This window comes from Oscarella lobularis, chromosome 6 (assembly GCF_947507565.1).
Source record: "Oscarella lobularis chromosome 6, ooOscLobu1.1, whole genome shotgun sequence".
Classification (NCBI taxonomy): Eukaryota; Metazoa; Porifera; class Homoscleromorpha; order Homosclerophorida; family Oscarellidae; genus Oscarella; species Oscarella lobularis.
In genome coordinates this window covers 1,085,590-1,097,532 of record NC_089180.1, presented here as the reverse complement: position 1 = coordinate 1,097,532, position 11,943 = coordinate 1,085,590, and positions in this window count along the sequence as shown.

Here is an 11,943-nt window from a genome sequence, read left to right as displayed (position 1 = left end):
CCAAACGTTCCACTGTTTAAATGTGCCATCGTTCATATGTTTCACCGATCATCTTGTTCAACCTCCTCGAACTTTCACCCCCTCCACAGTTTCACCGTTTAACTGTTCCACCGTTCGACTGTTCCACCGATTAAAAGGTTCAATCCCCTCAAATGTTTACCCATTCATCAGTTTCACTTCGAAACTGTTGAGGGGTTGAACCTGTTGAACGGTTAAGAGGTTGAAACTGTTGAACTTTGGAACAGTTGAACCTGTTGAACGATAGAACATTTCCATGTTTAAACAGTCGAACCGTAGAACGGTTTAGAAGGTGAACGGCTGAGCGGTTTATTCTGTTGAACAGTGGAACAGTTGAACGGTTAAACAGTTGAACAGTGGAACGTTTGAAAGTGTGAACGGTTGGGAGAGTTCAACTTTTTGAGGGGTGGAACAGTTGAACGGTGAAACAGTTGAATGGGGGAACGATTGAGGATGTGATCCGCATAAAAAGTTGAAACTGTTAAAAAAAACAGTCGACTATGTTGAACGTACAAACAGTTGAATGGTGGAACGGTTGAGACGGTGAACATTTGAGGAAGATGAACCTGTTGAGCTGTGGAACAGTTGAACTGTAGAACGGTTTAACTGTGAAACGGGTGAGAGGGTAAACGGGTGCGAGAGTTAAACGGTTAAACGTTTGAACAATGAAGCAGTTTAACGGTGAAATAGTTGAGGATGTGAACTGTTAAAAGGCTGAACCTGTTGATCCGTGGAAGAGTTTATCAGTGGAACTTTTGAACGGTGGAACAGTTGAACGGTGGAACAGTTCAGCGGTATAACGGTTAAGAGAGTGAACGCTTGAAAGGGTTGAACCTGTTGATCGGTGGAACAGTTGAACGGTGGAACGGTTGAACGGTGAAACGTTGATTTTGAAACGGTTGAAGGGGTTAAACCTGATGATTGGTGGAACAGTTGAGCGATGGAACAGTTGAACAGGAGAACTGTTAAGAATATGAACGGTTGAGGGGTGAAGCTGTTGAACGGTTAAGGGGTTAAAACTGTTAAGCGATGTAACAGTTGAACGGTAAAACAGTTGAACGGTTGAACGGTAGAACAGCTTAACGGTGAAGCAGTTGAGCGTTTGAACGGTTGAAAAGGGTAAACTGTTCATCAATGGAACAGTTGAACAGTGGAACATTTGAACGGTAGATCGGTTGAGAGTGGACGGTTGAAAAGGGCAAACCTGTTGAACTGTTCCACAGTTCAACTGTTTCACCGCTCAAAAGGTTTAACCAATCCACCGTTTAACAGTTTTAGCCGTTCAAACGTTTACTAGATTTACTTCCAGCAAACGTTCCACCTCTCAACTGTTCAAACGTTTTACCGTTCTACAGTTCAACTGGTTTAACTGTTGACCGTTTACAGTTTCAACCCTTTAACCTTTTAACAGGTTTAACAATTTTAACCGTTCACTCTCTCAACTGATTTACCGTCCAACTGTTTCACTGTTCAACTGTTCCACCGATAGACAGGTTAACCACTTCAACTTTTAACCCCCTCAACTGTTCCACCGTTAAACTGTTCCATCGCTTAATATGTTGAACTCCCTCAACCGTTTATCCCCTCAACCGTTCCACTGTTCAACTGTTCATCGTTCAACTGTTTCACCGATATTCAGGTTCAACATCCTCAACCGTTCACATCCTCAACAGTTCCACAGTTCAACTTTTCTACCGTTCAACTGTTCCATTGCGTAACAGTTTCAATCTCCAAACCGTTCTCCAGCTTCACCCCGTCAACCGTTCACACTCTCAACAGTTTCACTGTTCAACTATTCTATCGTTCGACTGTTCCACATATCATCAGGCTTAACCCCTTCAACCGTTTCATCGTTCACCTCTTCCACAGTTCAACCGTTCCACCGTTCAACTGTTCCACAGATTGAATGTTCCACAGATCCACAGGTTCAACCTCTTATACCGTTCACCCCTCAATCGTTCCACCGTTCAATCGTTTCACCGTTAACCTGTTCCACCGTTCGACTGTTCCACCAATCAACAGGTTCAACGCTTTCAAGCGTTCACCCTCTTAACCTTATACCACTCAACTGTTACACCTTTCAACTGTTCCACCGTTCAGCTGTTTTTCAAAAAGTTCAACTCTCCAACTGTTCACCCTTTCAACCGTACCACTGCTCAACAGAATCAAACGCTCAACTGTTAACCCTCTAAACCGTTCTACCGTTCAACTGTTTATATGTTGAAATGTTCTACCGTTCAACTGTTCCAAAGTTTAAAAGTTTCAACCCCTTAACAGTTCAACATGTTCAACCCCTCAACAGTTGAACAGTGGAAAGTTTGAATGGGTAAACAATTAAGGGGGTTGAACCTGTTGATCGGTGGAACAGTCGAACGGTGGAACAGTTGTACGGTTAAACGGTTGAAGGGGTAAACGGTTGAGAAGGTCGAACCTGATGATCGGTGAAACAGTTAAAGGATGGAACATTTGAACAGTGGAACGTTTGAGGAGAGAAACGGTAGAGGGAGTTCAACATGTTATGCGGTAGAACAGTTTAATGGTGGAACAGTTTAACGGTGAAACAGTTTAGTGGTATAAAGTTAAGTGGGTGAACGCTTGAAAGCCTTGAACCTGTTGATAGGTGGAAAAGTTGAACGGTCGAACAGTTGAACGGTGGAACGTTTGAACTGTGAAAACGTTGAACGTTGAAACGGTTGAAGGGGTTAAACCTGATGATTGGTTGAACAGTTGTACGTTGGAAAAGTTGAACAGTGGAACTGTTGAGAGTGTGAACGGTTGATGGGGTAAATTTAGAACTGTTGAGGAGTTGAAACTGTTAAGCCATGGAACAGTTGAAGTGTAAAACAGTTGAACGGTTGAAAGGTAGAACAGTTTAACGGTGGAACAGTTAAGAGGGTGAACGGTTGAACATGTCAAACTGTTCATCGGTTGAACAGTTGAACAGTGGAACGGTGGATCAGTTGAACCTTTTGAGCTTTTGAACAGTTGAACGGTGGAACAGTTGAACGGTTAAGGATGTGAAAAGTTGAGGTGGTTGAACATGATGATCTGTGAAACAGTTTAACGTTGGAACAGTTGAACAGTGGAACGGTTCAGGGGATGAGGAGTTGAGAGGGTTGAACCGGTTGAAAGGTGGAACTGTTGAACGGTGGAAAAGTTGAACGGTGGAACGGTTGAGGATGTGAACGGTTGAGGATGTTGAACCTGAATATCGGTAAAATAGTTGAACAATGAACAGTTAAACAGTGGAACGGTTGCGGAGAAAAACGGTTGAGGGAGCTCAAAATGTTAAGCGGTGGAACCGTTTAACGGTGGAACAGATAAACGAAGAAACGGTTAAAGCGGTCAACGGTTGAAAGGGTTGAAACTGTTTAAAGGTAAAACAGTTGAAGCTGGTAAACGTTAGAATAGTTGAACTTTTAAACGGTTGAACTGTAGAACGGTAGAACAGCTTAACGGTAGAACAGTTGAGGGGGTGAACGGTTGAAGAGGTTAACCTGTTCATCTGTGGAACAGTTGAACAGTGGAACATTTGAACGGTAGATCGGTCAAGAGTGGACTGTTGAAAAGGTTAAACCTGTTGAACTGTTCCACAGTTCAACTGTCCCACCGCTCAAAAGGTTCAACTGATCCACCGTTTACCAGTTTAAGCCTTTCAAACGATTACAAGGTTTACTCCCCGCAACTGTTCCACCTCTCAATTGTTCCACCGTTTTACTGTTCTACCGTTCAACACGTTTAACTATTCACAGTTTACAGTTTCAGCCCCTTAACCGTCCAACAGAATAAGGATTTTAAACCGTTCACTCTCTCAACCGAATTACAGTTCAACTGTTCTACTGTTCAACTGGTCCACCGATAAACAGGTTAATATCTGCAACCGTTCACCTCCTCAACTCTTCCACAGTTAAACTGTTCCACCGCTCAATATGTTAAACTCCCTCAACCGTTTATCCCCTCAACCGTTCCACTGTTAAACTGTTGATCGTTCTTCTGTTTCGCCGTTCGACTGTTCCACTGATCAACAGGTTCAACCCCCTCAGATGTTTACTCATTCAACCGTTCCGCTTTGCAACTGTTGAAGTGTTGAACCTGTTGAACGGTTAAGAGGATGAAACAGTTGAACTTTGGAACAGTTGAACCTGTTGAACTGTAGAACATTTCAATATTTAAACAGTTGAACCGTAGAACGGTTTAGAGGGTGAACGGTTGAGGGGTTGACTCTGTTGAGCAGTGGAAAAGTTGAACGGTGAAACAGTTAAACAGTGTAACGGTTGAAAGTGTGAACTGTTGGGAGAGTTGAACTTTTTGAGGAGCGGAACAGTTGAACGTTGAAGCAGTTAAACGGTGGAACGGAGAAAGGGGTAAACGGTTGATGGGACTAAACATTTTGAGCGCTGGAACAGTTGAACTGTGGAACAGTTGAACGGTGAAACAGTTAAAACTGTAAGCTGTGAACAGTTAAACCTGTTGAACGGTGGAACGGCAAAACGATGGAACAGTTAAGAGGTGGAACGGTTCAGGGGAGTAAACTTCTAAACGGTTGAAAGGCTAAATCTGTTAAACGGTGGATCAGTTGAACCTTTTGAGCTGTGGAACATTTCAACGGTGGAACCGTTGAACAATAAAAAGTTTAATGAGTAAACGGTTGAGAGGGTTGAATCTGATGATTGGTAAAACTGCTGAACGATGGAACAGTCGAACAGTGGAACGGTTGAGGAGAAAAACGGTTGAGGGAGTTCAAGATGTTGAGGGGTGGAACCGTTTAACGGGGGAACAGTTAAACGAAGAAACGGTAAGACAGTGAACGGTTGAAAGGGTTGAAACTGTTGAAAAGTAAAAGAGTTGACGCTGTTAAACGTTGCAATATATGATCGGTTATACGGTTGAACGGTAAAACAGTTTAACGGTGGAACAGTTGAAAGGTTGAACGGTTGAAGAGGTTAACCTGTTCATCGGTGGAACAGTTGAACAAGTGGAACAGTTGAACGGTAAATCGGTTGAGAGTGTGAACGGTTGAAAAGGTTAAACTTGTTGAAAGGTTGAGGGAGTTAAACCTGTTAAACGATTAAGGAAATGAAACTGTTTAACTGTAGAAGAGGTAATCATGTTAAGCGGTGAAAAAGGTAACAGTTTCAACCCCTTAACCGTTCTACAGCTTTGCCTCCTCAACCGTTCACACCCTCAACAGTTCGACTGTCCAACTGTTCCATCGTTCAACTTTCCACAATCATCAACCGTTTCAACGTTTAACTTTTTCACCGTTTAACCGTTTCACCGTTCAACTGCTCCGCCGTTCAACTGTTCCACCGATCAACATGTTCAACTGCTCAATCTTTTAACGGTTTCAACATTCCTTACCGTTTTCTTGCTTAACCTTTCCACCGTTTTACTGTTCCATCGTTCAACTGTTCCACCGATCATCAAGTTTAACCTCCTCAGCCATTTATCCCCTCAATTGTTCCACCGTTCAATTATTTTACCGTTAAACTGTTCCACATTTCAACAGGTTCAACCCTCTCAACAGTTTATCCCCTCAACCGTTCCACCGTTCAACTTTTCCACAGTTTAACTGTTCCACCGCTCAACTGTTTAGGGCCTGTTTAACAGGTTAAACTGTACCGCCGTTCAACTGTTCCACCGCTCAAAACCTTTAGTCCCATCAGCCGTTTACTCCTTAACCGTTCCATTGTTTAACTGCTCCAACGTTTAACAGCTTTAACATTTCTACCTTTCAACAGTTTCAACACTTTCAAACGTTCAACGCCTCAACTGTTTCTTGGTTTAACTGTTCCACCGTTCAACTGTTCACATCCTTAACCGTTCAACTGTTCCACCGTTCAACTGTTCCACCGCTCAAATGGTTCAACTGACCCACAGTTCCACTGTTCAACTGTCCCACCAAAGAACAGATTAACCTCTTCAACCGTTTACTCCTCAACTCTTCCACCATTGATCTGTTCTGCTGTTCAACCGTTCAACTGTTTTACCGCTCAACTGTTCCATCGCTTAATAGTTTCAACCCCTTAACCGTTCTACAGCTTCACCCCCTCAACCGTTCACACTCTCAACCGTTCACACTCTCAACAGTTCCACTGTTCAACTGTTCATCGTTCATCTGTTTCACCGATATTCAGGTTCAACATCCTCAACCTTTCACATCTTCAACCGTTCCACCGTTCAACTTTTCCACCGTTAAACTGTTCCACCTTTCAACAGGTTCAACCCTCTAAACCGTTTTTCCCCTCAACCGTTTCACTGTTCAACTGTTCCATCGTTCAACTGTTTTACCGATAATCGGGTTCAACCACATCAACTTTTCACATCCTTAACCGTTCCACCGTTCAACTGTTCCACCGTGCTACTCTTCCACCGATCAACAGGTTCAATCCCCTCAATTGTTTTTTCATTTAACCGTTCCACTGTTCAACTGTTTCACCGCTCAAAAGGTTAACTATTTAAACGGTGGAACTGTTGAGAGGGTAAACGGCTGAAAAGGTTAAACCTTTTGAGCGGTGGAACGGTTGCACGGTCGAACAATTGAACAGTGGAACGGTTAAGGGTTTGAACTGTTAAAGGAGATGAACATGTTGAATTTTAAATCAGTTGAAATGTGGAACAGTTGAATATTGGAAGGGTTGAGGGGGTAAACGGTTGAGGGGGTTGAAACTGATTAAATGTGGAACAATTAATCCTGTTAAACGGTGAAACAGTTTAACTGTAAAACTTCTAAACAATGAAACTGTTGAACGGTGTAACAGATGAGGAATTAAACGTTTGAGAAGGCGAACTTGTTGATCAGGTAAACAGTTGAACACAGGAACAGTTAAACTGTAGAACGGTTGGGAGAGTAAACTGTTTAAGGGGTTTAACTTGTTGAACAGTTGAGGTGTTTCAACAGTTAAACGGTGAAGCAGTTCAACCTGTTGAACGGTGGAACAGTTGAAAGGTGAAACAGTTGAGCTGTGAAACGTTTGAGGCGGTGAACGGTTGAGGATGTTAAACCTGTTGAACGGTTGAGAGGCCTAAAACTGGTAAACGATTGAAGAGTTAAACCTGTTGAATTTAAAGGTAGCGGCACTGTTGACGGCGTAAAATATACTAAGTGACCCGCGCTATAGACGGCGTTTGATTACTAATGTAGCGGCGCTGTTGTCGGCGTATAATGTACTAAGATAGCGTCGCTGTTGACGGCGTTTGATTACGTAGGTAGCAGCACTTTTGACGGCGGAAAGAAAGTTGAACGGTAAAACAATTGAACGGTGAAACGGTTGAGGGAGTTAACGGTTGAAGAGGTTACACCTGTTTTTACGTTTAGGAGGTTGAAACTGTTTAACGGTGGAAGAGTTGAACGGTGGAACGGTTGCGAGGGTGAAAGGTTGAGCGGTTGAACCTGTTTAACGATTGACGGGTTAAAAGTGTAGAACGGTAGAACAGTTAAACTTGTTGAACGGTGAAACAGTTAAACGATGGAACAGTTGAGAGGGAAAACGGTTGAAAAGGTTGAACATGTTGAGTGGTGGAACAGTTGAACGGTGGAACAGTTGAACGGTTGAACGGTGAAAAATGCAACGGTGGAACAGTTAAGAGGGCGAACTTTTGAAAAGGTTGAACCTGTTGAGCCGTGGAACAGTTGAACGGTGGAAAAGTTGAACAGTGGAACGGTTACGGGAGTGAACGGTTAAAGGAGTTTAACCTGTTGAACGGAGGATCAGTTGAACGGTGGAACAGTTGAACGATTGAACTGTGAAAAAGTTGAACGGTAAAACCGTTGAGGAGGTTAAACATTATTATTTGTTGAACAGTTGAACAATGGATCAGTTGTACTGAGGTAGCGGCACTTTTGACAGCGTACATTATCCTAAGTTAGCGGCACTATTGAAGGCGTATCATATACTAAGGTAGCGGTCCTGTTGATGGCGTTTGATTATAAAGGTAGCGGCACTGTTTTTATGGCGTATATAATGCTAAGATGGAACCGTTGAATAGCGGAAAAGTTGAACGGTGAAACAGTTTAACAATGGAACGGTTGAAGGGGTGAACAGTTGGGAGAGTTGAACTTTTTGAGGGGTGGAACAGTTGAACGGTTGAACAGTTGAACGTTGGAACGATTGAGGGGGTAAACGGTAGAGGTTGAAACTGTTGAAAAGAAAAACAGTTAAACTTGTGGAACGTACGAACAGTTGAACGGTGGAACGGTTGAGAATGTGAACAGTTGAGGAAGATGAACCTTGTGGAACAGTTAAACGGTGAAACGGTTGAGCGGGTAAACAGGTGCGAGAGTTGAACCTATTAAACGGTTGAGGGGTTCAAACTGTTGAACGGTGGAACAGTTGAATCTGTTAATCGGTGGAACAGTTGGACGGTTAAAAAGTTGAACGGTAAAACGGCTAAGGATGTTAAACCTGATGATTGGTGGAACAATTGAACGATGGAACAGCTGAACGGTGGAATAGTTTAGAGTGTGAACGGTTGAGGGTGTCGAACCTGTTGAACGGTTAAGGGGTGTAAACTGTTAAGCGGTGAAACAGTTGAACGGTGGATCAGTTGAGAGGATGAACTGTTAAGGAGGTAAAAACGGTTGAAAGGTAAAACAGCTAAACCTGTTTAACGGTGGAGTAGTTCAACAATTAAACGTTTGAACAGTGAAGCAGTTTAACGTTGAAACAGTTGAGGGAGTTAACGGTTAAAAGGGTAAACCTTTTGATCGGTGGAACAGGTGATCAGTGGAACATTTGAAATGGTGGAACAGTTGAAAGTTGAAATAGTTGAGCGGTATAACGATTACTTGGGTGAACGCTTAAAAGGGTTGAACCTGTTGGTCGGTGGAACAGTCGAACGGTGGAACAGTTGAACGGTGGAACGGTTGAACGGTGAAACAGTTGAACGATGAAACGGTTGAAGGGGTTAAACATGATCATTTGTGGAACAGTTGAACGATAGAACAGTTGAACAGTGGAACTGTTGAGAGTGTGAACGGTTGACGGGGTGAAGCTGGAGAACGGTTAAGGGGTTGAAACTGTAAAGCAATGGAACAGTTGAACGGTGGAAAAGTTGAACTGTGGAACGGTTGAGGATGTGAGCCGTTGAGGATGTTGAACATGAATATTGGTGAAACAGTTGAACTATGAAGATTTGAACAGTGGAACGGTTGAGGGGATAAACGGTTGAGGGAGTTCAACATATTGAGCGGTAGAACAGTTTAACTGTGGAACAGTTGAGGGGGTGAACGGTTGAAGAGGTTAACCTGCTTATCGGTGAAACAGTCGAACAGTCGAACAGTTGAACGGTAAATCGGTTGAGTGAGTGAACGATTGAAAATGTTAAACCTGTTGAACGGTTAAGGGGTTGAAACTGTAAACTGTGTACAGTTAAACGTATTTAACGGTAGAACAGTAAAACGGTGGAACAGTTGAGAGGTGGAACGGTTGTGGGGAGTAAACCTGGTAATCGTTTTAAAGGCTAAAACTGTTAAACTGTGAATCAGTTGAACATTTTGAGCGGTAGGACAGTTAAACAGTGGAACAATTTAACATGTTTAACCTTTTCATCCGTCCACTCCTAACCGATCTACTGTTCAAATGTTGCACTGTTCAACTATTCCACCGATGAACAAGTTAACCTCTTCAACCGTTCACTCCCTCAACTGTTGCACCGTTAAGCTGTTCTACCGTTCTACCGTTCAACCATTTAAAAGTTCAACTATTCCAACGTTTACCAGCTTCAACTGTTTTACCTTTCAACAGGTTCAACCTTTTCAACCGTTGACCGCTTCAACCGTTTGTTCGTTTTTCTGTTTCACCGTTAAACGGTTCCACCGCTCAACATGTTTAGCTCCCTCAACCGTTTTTCTCCTCAACCGTTCCACTGTTTAACTGTTCATCGTTCAACTGTTTCACCGATATTCAGGTTCAACATCCTCAACCGTTCACATCCTCAACCGTTCCACCGTTCAACTTTTCCACCGTTCAACAGTTCCACCTTTCAACAGGTTCAACCCTCTCAACTCTTTATCCCCTGAAGCATTCCACTGTTCAACTGTTCCATCGTTCAACTTTTTCACCGATCGTCAGGTTCAACCACCTCAAGTTTTCACATCCTTAACCGTTCAACTGTTCCACCGTTCAACTGTTCCACCGTTCAACTGTTCCAAAGCTCAAAAGGATCAACTGATCGATCGTTCCACTGTTCAACTGTTCCACCGATGAACAGGTTAACCTCTTCAACCGTTCATCCCATCAACTGTTCCACCGTAAAACTGTTCTACCGTTCAACAGTTCAACTGTTTTACAGTTCAAACGCTCCATCGCTTAACAGCTTCAACCCTTTAACCGTTCTACAGCTTCACCTTTTCAACCGTTAACACTCTCAACAGTTCCACTGTTCAAATGTTCCATTGTTCAACTTTTCCACCAATCATCAGGTTTAACTCCTTCAACCGTTTCAACGTTCAACGTTTCACCGTTCAACCGTTCCACCGTTCTACTTTTCAACCGCTCAACTGTTCCACGGATCAACAGGTTTAACCTTTCAAGCGTTCACCCCCTTAACCGTTATACCGCTTAACTGTTCCACCGTTCAACTGTTCCAGCGTTCAAATGTTCCAATAATCAACTGTTCCACCAATCAACAAGTTCACTCTTTTAACCGTTCACATGCTCAACTGTTTCACCTTTAAACTGCATCACTGTTCAAACGTTTAACCGTCCAACTATTGCAACGTTTAACAGCTTCAACTGTTTTACCTTTCAACAGTTTCAACCTTTTCAACCGTTCACAGCCTCAACCGTTTCTTCGTTTATCTGTTGCACCGTTAAACGGTTCCACCGCTCAACATGTTGAACTCAATCAACCGTTTTCCCCTCAACGGTTCCACTGTTTAACTGTTCATCGTTCAACTGTTTTACCGATGTTCAGGTTCAACATCCTCTACCGATCACATCCTCCGTTCAACTTTTCCACTTTTCAACTGTTCCACCTTTCAACAGGTTCAACCTTCTCAATTCTTCCTCCCCTGAACCGTTCCACTGTTCAACTGTTCCAACGTTCAACTGTTTCACCGAACATCAGGTTCAACAACATAAACTTTTCACATCCTTAGCCGTTCAACTGTTCCACAGTTCAACTGCTCCAAAGCTCAAAAAGTTCAACTGATCCGCCGTTCCACTGTTCAACTGTTCCACCGATGAACAGGATAACCTGTTCAAACGTTCCCTCCCTCAACTGTTCAACCGTAAACTGTTCGACCGTTCAACCGTTCAACTGTTTTACCGTTAACTGTTCCATCGCTTAAAAGTTTCATCTCCTTAACAGTTCTAAAGCTTCACCCCATCAACCGTTCACACTCTCAACAGTTTCACTGTTCAACTGTTCCACCGTACAACTGTTCAATCAATCATCAGGTTTAACCCCTTCAACAGTTTCAAAGTTCAACGTTTTCACCGTTCAAACGTTCCACCGTTCCCCCGTTCAACTGTTCCACCGTTCAACTGTTCCACCTATCAACAGGTTCAACCCTTTCAAGCGTTCACCCCCTTAACCTTTTTACCGCTCAACTGTTTAACCGTTCAACTGTTCCACCGTTCAAAAGTTCCACTGATAAACTGTTCCACCGATCAACAGGTTCAGCCTTTTAACAGTTCAGATCCTCAACTATTTCACCGTTAAACTGCTTCATAGTTCAAACGTTTAACCGTTCAACTCTCGCTCCCGTTTACCCTCTAAAGTCAGTGGACAGAACGGCCAACCTAAAACCCTATTCTAACAATAAAAACGCGCTGCACATATATGCACGCATATGTATATAAATAGTAGGCCCAGCATGCACACGTTTACATGTTTGGAACGTTAGAATAGGCTTTCCTCTACGTTTCGCCTGCGCTATACAGAAGGATTCTGGGAGTTGGCGAAGCGAAGTCGACCGCT